The 16,844-nt window shown below is 45.9% G+C and overlaps 1 long non-coding RNA gene across 1 annotated transcript; it reads right to left on the reverse strand.

Moving 5' to 3' along the window:
- Nucleotides 1-8,688: 8,688 nt before the first annotated feature.
- Nucleotides 8,689-13,331, reverse strand: LOC139362943 (uncharacterized). The gene is made up of 2 exons (XR_011622604.1): nucleotides 13,077-13,331; nucleotides 8,689-12,846 (listed from the first exon to the last, which is right to left on the reverse strand). It is a non-coding gene; the product is annotated as an uncharacterized lncRNA (long non-coding RNA).
- Between the last annotated feature and the right edge of the window lie 3,513 nt (nucleotides 13,332-16,844).

Raw genomic sequence — 16,844 nt, forward strand, 5'->3', positions numbered from 1 at the left:
CATCCTGCTGTCCCTTCCCTTCCAAGAGAAATGGGCAAAAGGAAATACCTATTTTTCGCATAGATCAATTCACTTCTTAAAATTTTGTACTGTAAGTATGATAGTACTAGTCCATGTTACTAAAATAAACACAGTTTGGGGAATCTGCCTAGCACATGTGCAAATACCTCCCGTGTATCAGGAAACTGTCCTCTCAATCCGGAAAGATAAGCTGGCAGCAGCTACATTTGTATAAGGTATTTGAATGGTCCCCCAATTCAGGGTCACAGCTGATTCTCTCTGTGTTAGAGTCTTTTGCTTGGAGTTTTGGAAATGGGACTAAATCGGGGCTGTTCTCTTGAATGATGGAACTGTGTAACATGATCATCTTCCATCAAGTGGTCTGAGTATCAGGACAGTCTACACAGTGAAATAGACATACCCAAAGAAGCAGAGAAAAGTAGAAGGCCCAGTAGGTCCTGAGTGATTTCAATCTCCCAGATCCAATCCCTGGCTAAGGTTTAGCTGCACGCCCACCCTCAGATTCTGAGACATACACACTGGTTCCCTAACTGCTTTTTTCTTTTTTTCTTAAGCTGGTTCCAGTAGAGCCAAAAGAGTCTATGCCAAAAGACTTCTACAGATGCTCTTTAAGAGCTAGAAAAACATAAAGGAGTGCTCTGTGCATTACTTGGCATACATTAAAAGCTCTATATGTATTAGACAGAAACAGTAACAATAGCTCTGAGTCTAAGAAGACTGATTTGGTGGCCAGGCGCGGTGGCTCACGCCTGTAATCCCAGCACTTTGGGAGGCCGGGACGGGTGGATCATGAGGTAAGGAGATCGAGACCATCCTGGCTAACATGGTGAAACCCCGTCTCCACTAAAAATACAAAAAATTAGCCGGGCGTGGTGGCGGGCACCTGTAGTCCCAGCTACTTGGGAGGCTGAGGCAGGAGAATGGCATGAACTGGGAAGGCAGAGCTTGCAGTGAGCCGAGATCGCGCCACTGCACTCCAGCCTGGGCAACAGAGCACGACTCCGTCTCAAAAAAAAAAAAAAGAAAGAAGACTGATTTGATGTGGACCATGAAATCACAGGGATCAGTTGTATCTGCACTCGAACCCCAGCTTTGCCACGTACTAGAAATGTGACTGTAGGCAAACTATGTAATATTTCTGAAACTCCCTTTCCTATCTCTCTCTCCAACCTCACTGCTCCTATCATTCTCCACCTTTATACCAAATTAAACCTCACAGGACCTGTGCACCCATGACCTTCACTCTCTGGTGCTACACCTGTGATTATGTCACCTTTCACTGCAAAAAGGACTTTGCAGATATAATTGAGTTGACTAATCATTAAAACAAGGAGATTATCCTAGATATCTAGATGGGCCCAATGAAGCACATGAACCCTAAAACGCAGAAGAGAATAAGGACCCAGAATGACCAAAACAATCTTGAAACCGAATGTAAGAAAACTTATATTTCCTGATTTCAAACCTTACTACAAAGCCATGGGAATTACTACAGCGTGGTACTGGCACAAGAACAGTCATAGAAATCAACAGAATAAATTGAGATTCCATAAATAAACTCACAATTCTTCTGTCAACTGATTTTCCACAGAAGTACCAAGAGTATTCAATGGCGAAAAAAGAGTCTTTTCGGCCAAGCACGGTGGCTCATGCCTGTAATCCCACCACTTTGGGAGACTGAGGCGGGCGGATCACGGGTTCAGGAGATCGAGACCATCCTGGCGAACACAGTGAAGCCCTGTCTCTACCAAAAATACAAAAAAATTAGCCGGGGCGTGGTGGTGGGCGCCTGTAATCCCAGCAACACAGGAGGCTGAGGCAGGAGAATGGCGTGAACCCAGGAGGTGGAGCTTGCAGTGAGCAGAGATCACACCACTGCACTGCAGCCTGGGGGACAGAGCAAGACTGTCTCAAAAAAAAAAAAAAAGAGTCTTTTCACCAAATACTGCTGGGAAAATCGGATAGCCACATGTAAAAGAATGATGCTAGATACCACATACAAAAATGAACTCAGAATCAATCAAAGACTTAAATGTAAAAGCCAAAACTAAAGCTCTCAGAAGAAAATACAGAGGTAAAATTTTCATGATATTGGATTGGACAAAGGATATTTAGATATGGCACCAAAAGCAGGAGCAACAAAAGACAGATAAATTGTACTCCAACAAAATTTTAATGTTTGTGCTTCAGAGGACCTTATTAAGTGAAAATAGAACCCACAGAATGAGAGAAAACATTTGCAAGTCATTTATGTAATAAGGAACTTCTATCCAGAATATATAAAAAATTCTTGGCCGGGCGCGGTGGCTCAAGCCTGTAATCCCAGCACTTTGGGAGGCCGAGACGGGCGGATCACGAGGTCAGGAGATCGAGACCATCCTGGCTAACACCGTGAAACCCCGTCTCTACTAAAAAATACAAAAAACTAGCTGGGCGAGGTGGCGGGCGCCTGTAGTCCCATCTACTCGGGAGGCTGAGGCAAGAGAATGGCGTGAACCCGGGAGGCGGAGCTTGCAGTGAGCCGAGATCCGGCCACTGCACTCCAGCCCGGGCGACAGAGCGAGACTCCATCTCAAAAAAAAAAAAAAAAAAAAAATTCTTATAACTCAATAATAAAAACTAAGTAACAATTTTTTCAACGGGTAAAAGATCTGAATGGACATTTCTCCAGAAAGACAGTCAAACAGTCGTGAGTATGTGAAAAGATGTTCCACATCATCTGTCATCAAGGAAATGCAAAACGAAACCAAAATGAGATGCCACTTCACATCCAGTAGGATGACTAGAACCAAAAAGTCAGAAATAACAAGTGTTGCCAAGGATGTGGGGAAACTGGAACCCTCATACACTGTTTGTAGGAATGTGAAATGGTACAGCCATTGTGGAGAAGCCCTGCAGTTTCTCAAATGATTAAACAATATTACCATAGAAACCAGCAATTTCACTCCTAGACTAAGAGAAACAAAAACATATGTTCACAGAGAAACTTGTACATGTTCTTATCAGCATCATCCATAATAATCCAAGAGCAGAAACAACCCAAATGTACATTAACTGATGAATTAATAAACAAAATGTCATATATCCATAAAATGGAGTATTATTTGGTCATAAAAAGGAATGAAGTACTGACATACGCTACAACATGGTGAACCCTGAAAACATGCTAAGTGAGAGATGCCAGTTATAAAACACCACACATTATACGATTCCATTCATCCGAACATCCATACCAGGGAAATCTAGAGAGACAGAAAATAGACTGGTGGTCACTTAGTACTGAGAGGGAACAGGATGGAAATAAAGGGGATAGAGAAAGGGCATGAGTTTCTTTGTGAGATGATGAAAATATTCTAAATTTGGCTGTGGTAATGGTTGTAATTGTGCACTTGAAAAGGGAGAATTGTATGGTATGTGAATTATACCTCAATAAAGCTGTCTTTTTCAAAAACAGAAGAGACAAAATGTGCAGTTAGGGAGAGTCAAATCACTATTGATGGTTTTGAAGCTGGAGAAGACTAAAAGCCAAGAAATTTGAGTGGCTTCTAGAGGCCGAGAATGACTTCTGGCTGACAGCCAGCAAAGAAATGAGGACCTCACACCTTCACCACATGAAAATGAATTCTGCCAACATGAGTGTGTGTGGAAGGAGACTCTCCCTATCACCTCCAAATAAAAACCCAGGATGAGCGATGCTTAATTCTGACCTCCTGAGGTCCTCAGCAGAATACCCAGTGGAGCCTGCTTGAACCTCTAATCTACAGAACTTTGAGATAATAAATGAGTACTGTGGACACGGGCAATGACTCACGCCTCTATTCCCAGCACTTAGGAAGGCTGAATTAGGACGACTGGTTGAGAATGGGAATTTGAGGCTGCAGCGAGCTATGACGGCACCACTGAACTCCAGCATGGGCAATAGAGACCTCTTTTAAAAAAATAAAAACAAAAAATAAGTGAGTGTTTCAAACTGCTATCCTTTCCACTTCCCCCTTTGTTGGGAGAGGCTTTGCAAGTCCTGTTCTAATGTGAGGAAAGCCATGGCCCTTGCTGTACAGGAGGTGGTTTCTTTCTCATTGTTTAGGTCTAAGCTGTGAGAGACCTTCCCTAGCCTATCTGAAATACTACCTACCCCAACCTACCCTACCCTCACCTCCATCGTGGACCCAATTCTCTATGTCCTATTTCTTATATTTCTTTGGGGGTGCAGGGGTAGAGGCGGGGTCTTACCACGTAGCCCAGGCTGGTCTTGAACTTTTTATGGATGTGAGCCACCATGCCCAGCCCTCATGTCCTATTTCTTTGCCTTCCCTCCCGCTCCTTGAAACAGGGTCTGACTCTGTCATCTAGGCTAGAGTGCACTAGTGCAATCACGGCTTACTACACTCGACCTCCCCAGGCTCAAGAGATCCTCTCACCTCAGCCTCTTGAGTAGCTGGGACTACAGGCATGTGGCATCACGCCTGGCTAAGTTTTGTATTTTTTGTAGAGACAGGGTTTTACCACATTGACCAGACTGATCTCGAATTCCTGGCCTTAAGTGATCCACCCACCTTGGCCTCCCAAAGTGCTGGGATTGTAGGCATGAGCTACTGCACCCAGCCTCCATGTCCTATTTCTAATAAATATTTTTTATTTACTTCTTTACTTGTTGGTCTGTCTCCCTCACTGCGAAGAATGCAATTTGCTGAGGACAGAGACCTTATTTTCCTTCTCCACTGTTACATTTCTAGTGATTCAAATAGTACCAGTGTGATGTTATAACCTATATTGGTTTTTGTCCACGGTTCCTGGCTGGTAACTACCATAGTCCTCATCCTAGGTTTTCTGTTTTTTGTGACAGGTTCTCGCTCTGTTGCCCAAGCTGGAGTGCAGTGGTGAGGTCTCAGTTCACTGCAACTCCGCCTCCTGGGTTCAAGTGATTCTCCTGCCTCAGCCTCCTGAGTAACTGGTACTACAGGTGCCTGCCACCATGTCCATGGTGTATTTTAGGTAGAGACGGGGTTTCACCATGTTGGCCAGGCTGGTCTCGAACTCCTGACATCAAATGATCTGCCCACCTCAGACTCCCAAAGTGCTGGGATTACAGGCATGAGCCACCATGGCCAGCCCCAGGCTTTTGTGTTATAAGGCTGGGTGTGTTAGGCCTCATGGGCAGCCTCTCTGACTTTCCTCTACCCTCCTTTTACCTGCCCCAAGGCAGGACTCTACTCTGGATTGGTCTTAAACCCTCCCCAGAGAGGGTCCAGCTCTATACTCTGAGGGACGAATGCTGATGTCAGGAAGCCTCCATAAAAACCCAAGAGAACTGGGCCCAGGAAGCTTTCAGGTAGCTGAACACAGTGGAGGTTCCTGGAGGGCTTACACCCAGGGAGGGCATGGAAGTTCCGCACCTTCCCCTAGTCCTCACCCCCAGCATCTCCTTCACCTGGATCCTTTGCAATATCCGTTGCAATAAACCGGTAAACATAAGCATCTCCCTGAGTTCTGTAAACCACTTCAGCAAATTAATCGAACCTAAAAAGGGAGCCATGGGAATCCGAACTTGGAGCTGGTCAGTTAGAAGTTCTGAGGCCGGGCGCAGTGGCTCAAGCCTGTAATCCCAGCACTTTGGGAGGCCGAGACGGGCGGATCACGAGGTCAGGAGATTGAGACCATCCTGGCTAACCCGGTGAAACCCCCTCTCTACTAAAAAATACAAAAAAACTAGCCGGGCGAGGTGGCGGGCGCCTGTAGTCCCAGCTGCTCGGGAGGCTGAGGCAGGAGAATGGCGTGAACCCGGGAGGCGGAGCTTGCAGTGAGCTGAGATCTGGCCACTGCACTCCAGCCTGGGCGACAGAGCGAGGCTCCGTCTCAAAAAAAAAAAAACAAAAAAAGAAGTTCTGGAGGCCCAGAGTTGCAACTGATGGGGGTTAGGAAGGGCAGTCATGGAGACTGAGTCCTCACCCTGTGCAATCTGACACTATCTCCTGGTAGACAGTGCAGGAAGTGAACACTATCTCCTGGTAGATAGTGAAGGAAGACACCCAGTCGGTGTGGTGTGTAGGGGAAGAATCCGCACACATATGGTCATGGAAGTCTTCTGTGTTGATGACTGCTTGGCATGAGCAGAGGAAAAACACAGTTTGAGGAGGTTTTTCCCTGCACAACTGGGCATATCATAGGTTCTCAAATCTTTGTTGAAAGAACAATAACTAAATGAATAAGGTTATTGTAGAGACCATAGAATAACATGGCTATAAATAAAGCAATGATACATACTAAATGCTTAATAAATACAAAAATCCCTTCCCCGGGGCCAGGTGCAATGGTTCATGCGTATAATCCCAGCACTTTGGGAGGTGAAAGTGGGAGGATGGCTTGAAGCCAAGTGTTTAAGACCAGCCTGGGCAACATAGCAAGACCCTGTCTCTATTATTTGAAAATGTTCAAAAGTCTCCTCCTCTCATGGGTGATTAGCCATTATGTTAAAATTACTCATGCTGGATGGGCGCGGTGACTCATGCCTATAATCCCAGAACTTTGGGAGGCCAAGGCGGGCAGATCACGAGGTCAGGAGTTTGAGACCAGCCTGGTCAAAACAGTGAAACTCCATCTCTATTAAAAATACAAAAATTAGCTGGGCATGGTGGCATGCGCCTGTAGTCCCAGTTACTCAGGAGGCTGAGGCCGGAGAATCACTTGAACCCAGGAGGCAGAGGTTGAGGTGAACTGAGGTCATGCCACTGCACTCCAGCCTGGGCAACAGAGAACACTCTGTTTCAGAAAAAAAAAAAATTATACATGCTAACCAACTTTACAAGGGAAAATAAACATCTATGGGATGGGTAAACAAACTGGGGCATGACCACACAAGAGAATACCTAACACTAAAAAGGACACACTATTAACACATGCAAAAACCTGGAGGCTCAAGAGCAACATGTTGACTTTTTTAAAAAGTGCATCTTAAAAGGTCACATACTCTAGGATTTATACAACCTTTCCAAATGACAAAGCTACAGATATGGAGAACAAATTAGTGCTTTTTCCAGGTTAAGAGTGGTGAAGGCAAGGGAGAGGAGGGGAAGGAAAATGGTATAAACAGTTAACCCAGCAGGCTTGCGTTGCTCAAATGATGCACATTCTCAGACGGGCCTGCTTGGTCAGCTGGGTTAGACTGGCCCTTGGTCAGCTTCTAGAAACTGAGGTCTTGTACTAGCCCTATGCCCTAAGTGATACGGATATTTTGTATGGTTATGGTACTGAACCACACTGTACCAGCTTGTCTAGATATTTTGTGCAAATTGTATGATTTATGGTAAACACCTGCTTTCCTTTTGGAGTTGCTCTAACAGTGGTCAGTCCCAAAGGGACTATATGCCTATGTGATATGGTTTGGATCTGTGTCCCCACCCAAATGTCATGTTGAATTGTAATCCCCAGTGTTGGAAGTGGGGCCTGTGAAAGGTGATCTGATCATGGGGCAGTTACTCATGAATGGTTTCGCACCATCCCCTGTGGTTCTGTGCTTGTGAGATCTGGTTGTTTAAAAGTGTGTAGCACCTTCTCTCTTGCTCCTGCTCCCACCAGGGGAGACACTTTGCTCCCTCTTTGCTTTCCACTGTGATTGGAAGCTTCCTGAGGCCTCCCTAGAAGCAGAAGCTGCAATGCTTCCCATACAGCCTGTAGAACTGTGAGCTAATCAAACCTCCTTTCTTTATAAATGACTCAGTGTCAGGTATTTCTTTATAGCAATGTGAGAATGAACGAACGAATACACTATGTGACCAGCCTCCAGTAAAAGCCCTGGATTCTGAGGCGTACCTGAGCTTTCACAATAAAAAACACTTCACACGTGTTGCTAGAGTTTACGGCTGGGGAAGCACATCCTGGGCAACTCTGCTGGGAGAAGACTCTTCGAATCTTAACAGTGCTGGTGTCCTGTAGAATCTGCTCAATGCACAACTACCCTTTATTTTTTTTTTTTTTGAGACGGAGTCTCGCTATGTCGCCCAGGGTGGAGTGCAGTGGCCGGATCTCAGCTCACTGCAAGCTCCGCCTCCCGGGTTTTTACGCCATTCTCCTGCCTCAGCCTCCCGAGTAGCCGGGACTACAGGTGCCCACCACCTCGCCCAGCTAGTTTTTTGTATTTTTTAGTAGAGACGGGGTTTCACCGTGTTAGCCAGGATGGTCTCGAACTCCTGACCTCGTGATCCCCCCGTCTCGGCCTCCCAAAGTGCTGGGATTACAGGCTTGAGCCACCGCGCCCGGCCAACTACCCTTTATTAATCCTGCTTGGTATCCCGTCACTGCAACAAACCATAGCAAGGAATAAGAATGACCTGTGAGAGCCCCAAGCGAATTACGAAACCTGGGGGCAGCCCTGGGGACTGCTGACACAGGATGTGACTAAAAAGACAGGAGGGAAGTCTTTGGGGTAATGGAATAGTTCTGTATCTTGACTATGGCGGTGGCTACAGGAATCTACGTATGAGATAAAATGTGCATGACACTATACACATACGTTGCACAAATATCAATTTCCAGGTTTTGACATTATATTACAGTTATGTAAGATATAACCATTAAGCAAACTAGAAGAGTACACAGGACCTGTCTGTACTATCTTTACGGCTTCCTATCGATTTAAAGTTATTAATTATTCCAAATTTTAAAGTTTTGTTAAAAATCACACATGAGGCCAGGCGTGGTGGCTCACGCCTGTAATCTCAGCACTTTGAGAGGCTGAGGTGGGTGGATCAAGAGGTCAGGAAATCAAGACCTTCCTGGCTAACACGGTGAAACCCCGTCTCTACTAAAAATACAAAAAAAAATTAGCTGGGCATGGTGGCAGGTGCCTGTAGTCCCAGCTACTAGGCAGGCTGAGGCAGGAGAATGGCATGAACCCAGGAGGCGGAGCTTGCAGTCAGCAGAGATTGCACCACTGCACTTCAGTCTGGGCAACAGAGCGAGGCTCCCTCTCAAGAAAAAAAAAAATCACACGTGAACGTTTTTTAATAAAAATAAACACCTATCATGGGACCAATGTGTATCAGTTAAACACACCACTCATTCTGCTGCTTCTAAGTATAAAAAGAGAGCAAGGGTACCACCAAAAGAGAGTGCCATCATTTGAAAGGCTATGTAGTGGTGGTGACAGTGTCTGTTATGGTAGAAGGCAGGAGAGTTGGCACACCCAGATCGGACATCAGAGCTACAGACGGCATAGCCTGTAAACGCAGGAAGAAACGTGGGGGATCAACTGCGTGAAACTCAACTCTTTCTCTCCTGGGCAGACAGACCTGTCCCTAGACAGGTAACCACCACCAGCACTGGTTACAGGAGGGAGCTCTGAGGGGCCACACGCTCCTGTGGGAGCACTGCATTCCAATAAAGAGGAGCTTGATTGAGCAACCTGGACATAAAGAATGCACAATTCAATTGGTCCCACTGATGTCAGACAAGACAGAGTAAAAATGATCTCTGCTGCTGGGACAGTTAGGATTCTACAAATTGTGCCCCAGGGCTAGGATTTATTCCGGGTCCAGGTACCCTAAAAAGGACAGAGAGGTACAAAGCTTACTTACAAAGCTCCCAGAACTATTAGTACTCTTTCTTAAGGCTCTGGATGCAAGCCAGTTTCGTCTCAGAAAAGCAAAACAAAAACACTTTGCAGATGTGAGTAGTTTCCCGCTATCCTTCTTGAGGGTCCGCTTCCTATTCCTGGGTTCAATGTCATGCCCTCAGAAGTCACTCCTCTCCTCCAGGCAACTCATCTGGGACTTACAGGAAACATTCCATCAATTCTAGTAAAACGATAAGCTATCCTTTGACCTCAGTTAAGGAATAAAACTTTTGGGTGATTTTTTTCCCTTAAATTTTCCCTTAAATGAGTAAAGAATACTCATTATTGGCGGAGAATGCAGTGAGCCGAGATCACGCCATTGCACTCCAGCCTGGGCGACAGAGCGAGACTCCATCTCAAAAAAAAAAAAAAAAAAAAAGAACACTTACTATTTACAAAACCCGACATATATAGACAAGTAGAAAAAAAAGTTTCCGTCATCATCCAGAGACAGTTACTGTACGTGGTACATATTCTTATAATGTTCCCTCTGCACTCATTCAACAAATATTTATATACTGATGGATTACTGTACGACAGGCACTTGGGACAGGCACTTGGGATACAAATGTAAGTAAAAATAAATCAAACAGTTTGCTAGAAACAGAAACGGAATGCCAAAGGGTATGTGCATTTAAAATTTTGACATATACCAAATTGGTTTGACAAAATATACTATTTACATTCCCACCTACAGTGTATGAGAATCTGGTTTCCCATAACCTCACAAGCATAACATTATTGAACTTTAATTTTCTGTCAATCTGACAGGCAAACAAAAAAAATCATTTAACGTGCATTTCCCTAAGGTTAGCCATCTTTACAGACATTTATTGGCATTAACATATTTTCTTTGAAGAAATTAACTGATCTTGCTCATTTTTCTATGTCATTACTATTTTCTTTCGATTTATAGGTACTCTTCTTATATATCTTTCAGTCCTCAACTTCACGGTATGAAGACACCATCATTCTAATAAAAGGCTTATTAGCATTTGCACTCTGTAATCCAAGGTTCACCAACTTTCATATGATTAAATATAATGCTTCCAAAACGAATGTGAATGTCAATGTCAGAGTTTTAATGTTAAATATAACAAAACATTATTTGTCCAAACGTTAGCCTGGACAAATAATTCCAAATGATAATCAACTCCTGGGAATATAATGTAGAGCTGATTGCTGCTGGAATGAGCAGAGCAAGCAGGGCAGCATTCTTAAGGAATGAGTTCCAGACAACAGTCTTCTATTGTACTAAATCAAGCCCTCCTTGGTTAAGCAAAATTGTAACTCTAATCTGAGCATGCCATTCTCTGGACTAACAGATCAAAATTACACATAAGATAATCTGGCTACTGTAGCCTACTTTGTACCATTTCTCTATGCTCTCACCCAGGGAAGCAGCACAAATGGTCAATTTATTCACTAAGTTACTAACCAAAAATTATTTCTCCTAACTCCACCTAAAGGAACAGCAACCTGCAACACATGAGACCATCTCTGTTAAAGGCATTTCTTTTCTTTACCTTTTTTTCCTTTTCTTTTCTCTATCTGACATATGGTCTTGCTCTATAACCCAGGCTAGAATGCAGTGGCATGATAACAGCTCACTGTAGCCGTGACTGCCTGGGCTCAAGTGATCCTCCCCACTTTAGCTTCCCAAGTAGCTGGGACTACAAGTGTGCACCAGCATCCCTTGATGCTTGAGGTGACACTTGAGGGACACTTGAGGCAGGAGAATTGCTTGAGTCCAGGAGTTTGAGACCAGCCTGGGCAACACAGCAAGACCCCATCTTTACAAAATATTTAAAAATCAGCTGGGTGTGACAGCACCCATCTGCAGTCTCAGCTACTCGGAAGGCAGAGGTGGAAGGATCACTTGAGCCTAGGCAGTTGAGACTTCAGTGACTCATGATCTTGTCACTGTACTCCAGCCTGGGTGACAAAGTGAGACCCTGTCTCCAAATAAATAAGCACCTCCTTATAGTTACTGGTCTCCTCTCCTTTGGTCCCCCCCCTCTCCATCACTCCACCCTGTTAGTCTAAATGTTACTCATTCTTCAGGACACCTGCAGAAAGTATTCCCTGATCCCTTCCAGGCTCCACACCCAACAGCATAGCCTAAATGCCCGGCTCCTTCCTCGGTGCTCCATCTTAGCTCACACTCCTTACCACACTGTTTTCAAAGTATCTTGACTGTCCCTTCTCCTCAACTGGGCAACTTCTAGACAGCAGAAACATGACTGCTTAGAAGGTCATTAAAAATTCAAATCCTGAACATTTCTTAATCCTATGGATATGAATCAGTAACTCGTAAAAGCAAAATGTTATTTATCATTAAATATTAACAATATAATCACATTTTCATCTCTGGCAAGTTTCTTGGTACAACAATTTTAAGGTACAGACTCTTTAACAACAGTTAAAGCCGCGCGCTGGCTCACGCCTGTAATTCCAGCACTCTAGGAGGCTGAGGCGGAAGGATCACTTAAGGCCAGGAGTTTGACACCTGCCTGGGCAACATTGTGAGATCCCATCTCGAAAAAAAATAGTAAATAAAAACAAAGCAGTTTTAGGTTTAGAGGGGGGAAAGTAGCTCTCCAAGCCAAAAACCAACTCCCAAGATGCTCCTGTAAACTCGCCCTGGAAAAATCTATCTAATCTCAAAGGCAAAACGAGCCCACGGGCGCCCGCGACACATTTCTCAACCACAAGGATTGGTCACCCGCGCTGAGACACCGCCAGCTGCCTATGACCTAGCCTCCAAAGCGGCAGAGTCCCTCCCTCTCTCTCCCTAAACTTCCGCTATAGCATACCCCGGCTCTCCTCCCAGACGGTTCGGAAATAGGGACTTCGACTCCTAACCCCAGCCCCACAGCCTCGCCATCAGCCACGGGGTGGAAGTCAGGACCACAGGCTTCAAATCCCCTCCCAATTCCGGGACGCTTCTGTCCCCCCAGGGCCACGCGGCATCAAGTCCCGGTGCCCCCGCCGCCGCCTGGGGCTGTGGTCTGGGTCCACGCGTCCCATCCCGGCGCGTTCCGGGGAGGTCCTGGGAGGGGCCACAAGCGAGCACAGATGTTGCTTTGGAGCCCGCGTCCTGGACGGGAAGTGGGAGCCAGGCCCAGGGAAACCGCCGGAGAGGGAGGCAGCCAGGAAACGCTCCGCGTCAGGCCTCCGGAGCTTGGCCGGGCACTGGAGATTCCGGCAACCAGCGCCTGAGACAGAAAGGCCGCGCACTGTGAGGATTAAAGGAGCCGAGGGCGGCCTGGAACGGGGCAGGCGGCGCTGATCGGGCGGGAACGTGGGACGAAGGACAGCGGGAGGCACCGACGCGCAACTGCCCCCGCCGCGCGGATGGCACAGACCAACCGCCCCGCCGCCCCGCCACCCCGCTCCCAGAGCTGAGAGCCGCGCAGCTCTTAGGCCCAGTCCATCCGCTCTGTACCTCGCCCGCTTCTCCACCGGCGCCCAAAGCGCCGCTCGCCCGCGTCTTTTGGGTAGGTCTCGGCTCCGCGATCCGCTTCCGCCTCAAACCCACCCTCCTGCTAGCCCCGCTCCCGTCACTGCCAGCGAATGCAAATTAGGCACGGCGTGCAAACGTCACTTCCGGCGCCTTTGGCTCCTGGCGGGAGGAAATGCCAGCGGATCCAAAGGTGGCGCATCCCTGTAACCCTATCTACTAGGGAGGCTGAGGCAGGAGGATCGGTTGAACCTGGGAGGCGGTGGTTGCGGTGAGCCGCAATCGTGCCAGTGCACTGCAGCCTGGGTAACAGAGTGAAACTCTCTCAAACAAAAGAAAAAAAAAAGGAACCCAAGATCAGATCACAGAACTGGCAGGTTTGGTTTCTCTTGAGGCCTCTCTCCTTGGATTATAGATGGTCACTGTCAGGCCTCTGAGCCCAAAGCTAAGCCATCATATCCCCTGTGACCTGCACGTATACATCCAGATGGCCTGAAGTAACTGAAGAATCACAAAAGAAGTGAAAATGGCCTGTTACTGCCTTAACTGATGACATTACCTTGTGAAATTCCTTTTCCTGGCTCATCCTGGCTCAAAAACTCCCACTGAGCACCTTGTGTGCCCCGCCCCTGCCCGCCAGAGAAGAACCCCCTTTGACTGTAATTTTCCTTTACCTACCCAAATCCTATAAAACGGCCCCACCCGTTTCTCCCTTACCTGACTCTTTTCGGACTCAGCCCGCCTGCACACAGGTGAAATAAACAGCCTCGTTGCTCACACAAAGCCTGTTTGTTAGTCTCTTCACACAGACGTGAAAGTCACCTCTTCACTGTGTCCTCACATGGCCTTTTCTCTGTGAACATGCATTTTTAGTGTCTGTATGTGTGTCAAAATTTCCTCTTTTTATAAAGTCACCAGTCGAATTGGATTAGGGCCCACCCTAATGGCATCATCTTAACTCACCTCTTTAGAGACACTGTTTCTAAATACAGCCACATTCTGAGGTACTGGGGTTAGGACTTCAACATATGAATTTGGTGGGGATCACAATTAAGCCTATAATGTAATCATAATTACTTTAAAAATAAATAACATGGTGCTATAGAATAAGCAGGCAGGAGTGAGGGTTTGGGAGCCTAGGGAGACCCTGATAAGATGATGGCTCCAAGTTGAGACCATAAGGGACTATGAGGGTGAAGCCACACGGGACGGAAGAGGAGAAGGAAGATGCCAGCAGTTCTGGAGTTTAAGCAAGACTTAAGTGACTTTCAGACTGGTCACTCATCCAAACATGAAAACTCTCAGGACTCAGAAAATGATAGTGAGGAAAGAGAGAGACCCTCTCATATTGTTTTATATTGTTTTATACTCAGTACCTGTTTTAAGAAAAAAATAAGGAAGTAAAACCAAAGACAGGCAGCCCAATGACAGGCCCGAAACCAGGCCTGGGCCTGCCTGGCCTAAACCCAGTAGTTAAAAATCAACTCATAACTTAAAAACCGATGTTATTCATAGATTCCAGACATTGTATAGAAAAACATTGTGAATCTCCCTGCCCTGTTCTGTTTCTCTCTGACCACCGGTGCATGCAGCCCCTGTCACATACCCCCTGCTTGCTCAAATCAGTCACGACCCTTTCATGTGAAATCTTTAGTGTTGTGAGCCCTTAAAAGGGACAGAAATTGTGCACTCAGAAAGCTCGGATTTTAAAGCAGTAGCTTGCCGATGCTCCCAGCTGAATAAAGCCCTTCCTTCTACAACTCGGTGTCTGAGAGGTTTTGTCTGCAGCTCATCCTGCTACAATACGACTAAGCAAAAATGCAGCACCAGTGCAGATGTTTTGGCTTCTTCTTGTGTAGCTCATCTCATATCTCGCAGTTACAAAATTTCTTTGTATTTAATGTAGAATCAGTCTTGCTGGGATATAAACCTGTATCCTCCTGTTTTGTTCCCAGGGAAGAGATGTCACAAGTCTGTTCATTTATTGGAATACTATTATTTATCTTTTCTGCAGACTTATTTTCTGCAAGTTGTTTTGGCTTTTTTTCTGTAACTGGATCTGGGTAACCTGGCAGTGCAGAGCCAGGCCCTGGGCTTCAAGACAGGGACACACTGAGGCTCAGGACACAGACATGTCCCCACTCTGCTACCCACCAGCCTAGGGACTCAGCTGGACTAGTTGGCTTTGTCAAACTCTTCATCTGGGAAACAATGTTAGATTCTAGTTAAATTTAACTCTGAATATGATCTTATCTATAATAATTTTTAAGGTTTCCTAAAAATCAAGTACTCTGTATTTCTGTCAAGCTTTGGAGCCTAAATTAGAAATAGTCCTGAAATCAAAGTCTGGTTTCTGCCTATTTTTTTTCTTTACATTCTATTTCAGCTAATGATGTTTGTTCATTTTTTGAACAGCTAAATAGCAGCTTGGACTCAAATTCACTATAAAGTTCACAATTACTCCTTGGCCATTTCAAGCCAACAGTGGCTGGCATGTTCCAGCCATGCCTTTCCTCATTTCAGTCACCCACTGACATCTAAGTTGCTCCCTAAATCCAACAGTGTGTGGGCACTTGGCACATAGTTGGTCTCCATGCTGGTCATCCGTGACAATGGCCCATTTGATTTTTTTCTTTTGCTTTGTTTTGAGACAAAGTCTCACTCTGTTCCCAGGCTAGAGTGCAGTGGCGCGATCTCGGCTCACTGCAACGTCCACCCCCGGGTTCAAGCGATTCTCCTGCCTTAGTCTCCTAAGTAGCTGGGATTACAGGTATGCACCACCACACCTGGCTAACAATGACTCATTTGAGATTCTCACCTTCTGGCTTCTAACTGCCACCTCCCCTCGCAGAGTTTGGTAGAGTTGATCCCATCCAAAATCTAGTCTTATGGAATCCCCATCTGATGACCATCATCTCATTTCCTCAATACCCTTGTGTCATAAGCTTGCTTTCAGACCCTATCAGGCTTTGGACCTGTACACCTTTCCCATTTGCAGAGTCCAGAAACTGGCCCCTGTCTTATTGCTTCTTTACTTCATCCAGGTCCCATCATTCCAACCACATTCCTGAAGGTTAGCCCCATCCTTTGATGCTTACTGCTCGAGCACTTCCTCTACTCGTCATCTTGCCAGGACCACCCAGCTATCTGGCTTTCTCCCTCTCCCATGCTGATCACTGGGCCTTGTAAGACAAATGAAACACTGATCTCATCTGAGTTACTGCAACTCATCAGAGCTGGTTTTCTCACTTCATCCAGGTCCTCAGTGCTGCTTGGCAATTATTGTTTGTCTTCACGCAGTTTCCTCTCTGTTTCTCCCACAATGGCTAGCCCAAAATGTCGCCACTTTGCTCCAGCGCCTTCCTTGACCTGCCTGTTTCTTTACAGTTATCTTTATTTGCTGATCCCTCACTTCTCTAATTAAAGGCATAAATTATTCAAATTACTCTTGATTTCTTTCTCCTAATACAAATGACCCTAAAAACAAGACAGGTCAGATGACCCAAGGAGACAATGACGGTGTAGACCTTTCTTTTTTTTTTTTTTTTTTTTTTTTTGAGACTGGGTCTCACTCCATTGCCCAGGCTGGAGTGCAGTGGCCTGATTACAACTCACTGCAGCCTCGATATCCTGGGCACAGGCAATCCTCCCACCTCAGCCTCCTGAGTAGCTGGGACTACAGGCATGTACCACTACACCAAACTAATTTTTTTTTGTATTTCTTGAAGAGAGGATTTCACCATGTTGCTCAGA

Source organism: Macaca nemestrina, chromosome 4 (genome assembly GCF_043159975.1).
Source record: "Macaca nemestrina isolate mMacNem1 chromosome 4, mMacNem.hap1, whole genome shotgun sequence".
Taxonomy (NCBI): domain Eukaryota; kingdom Metazoa; phylum Chordata; class Mammalia; order Primates; family Cercopithecidae; genus Macaca; species Macaca nemestrina.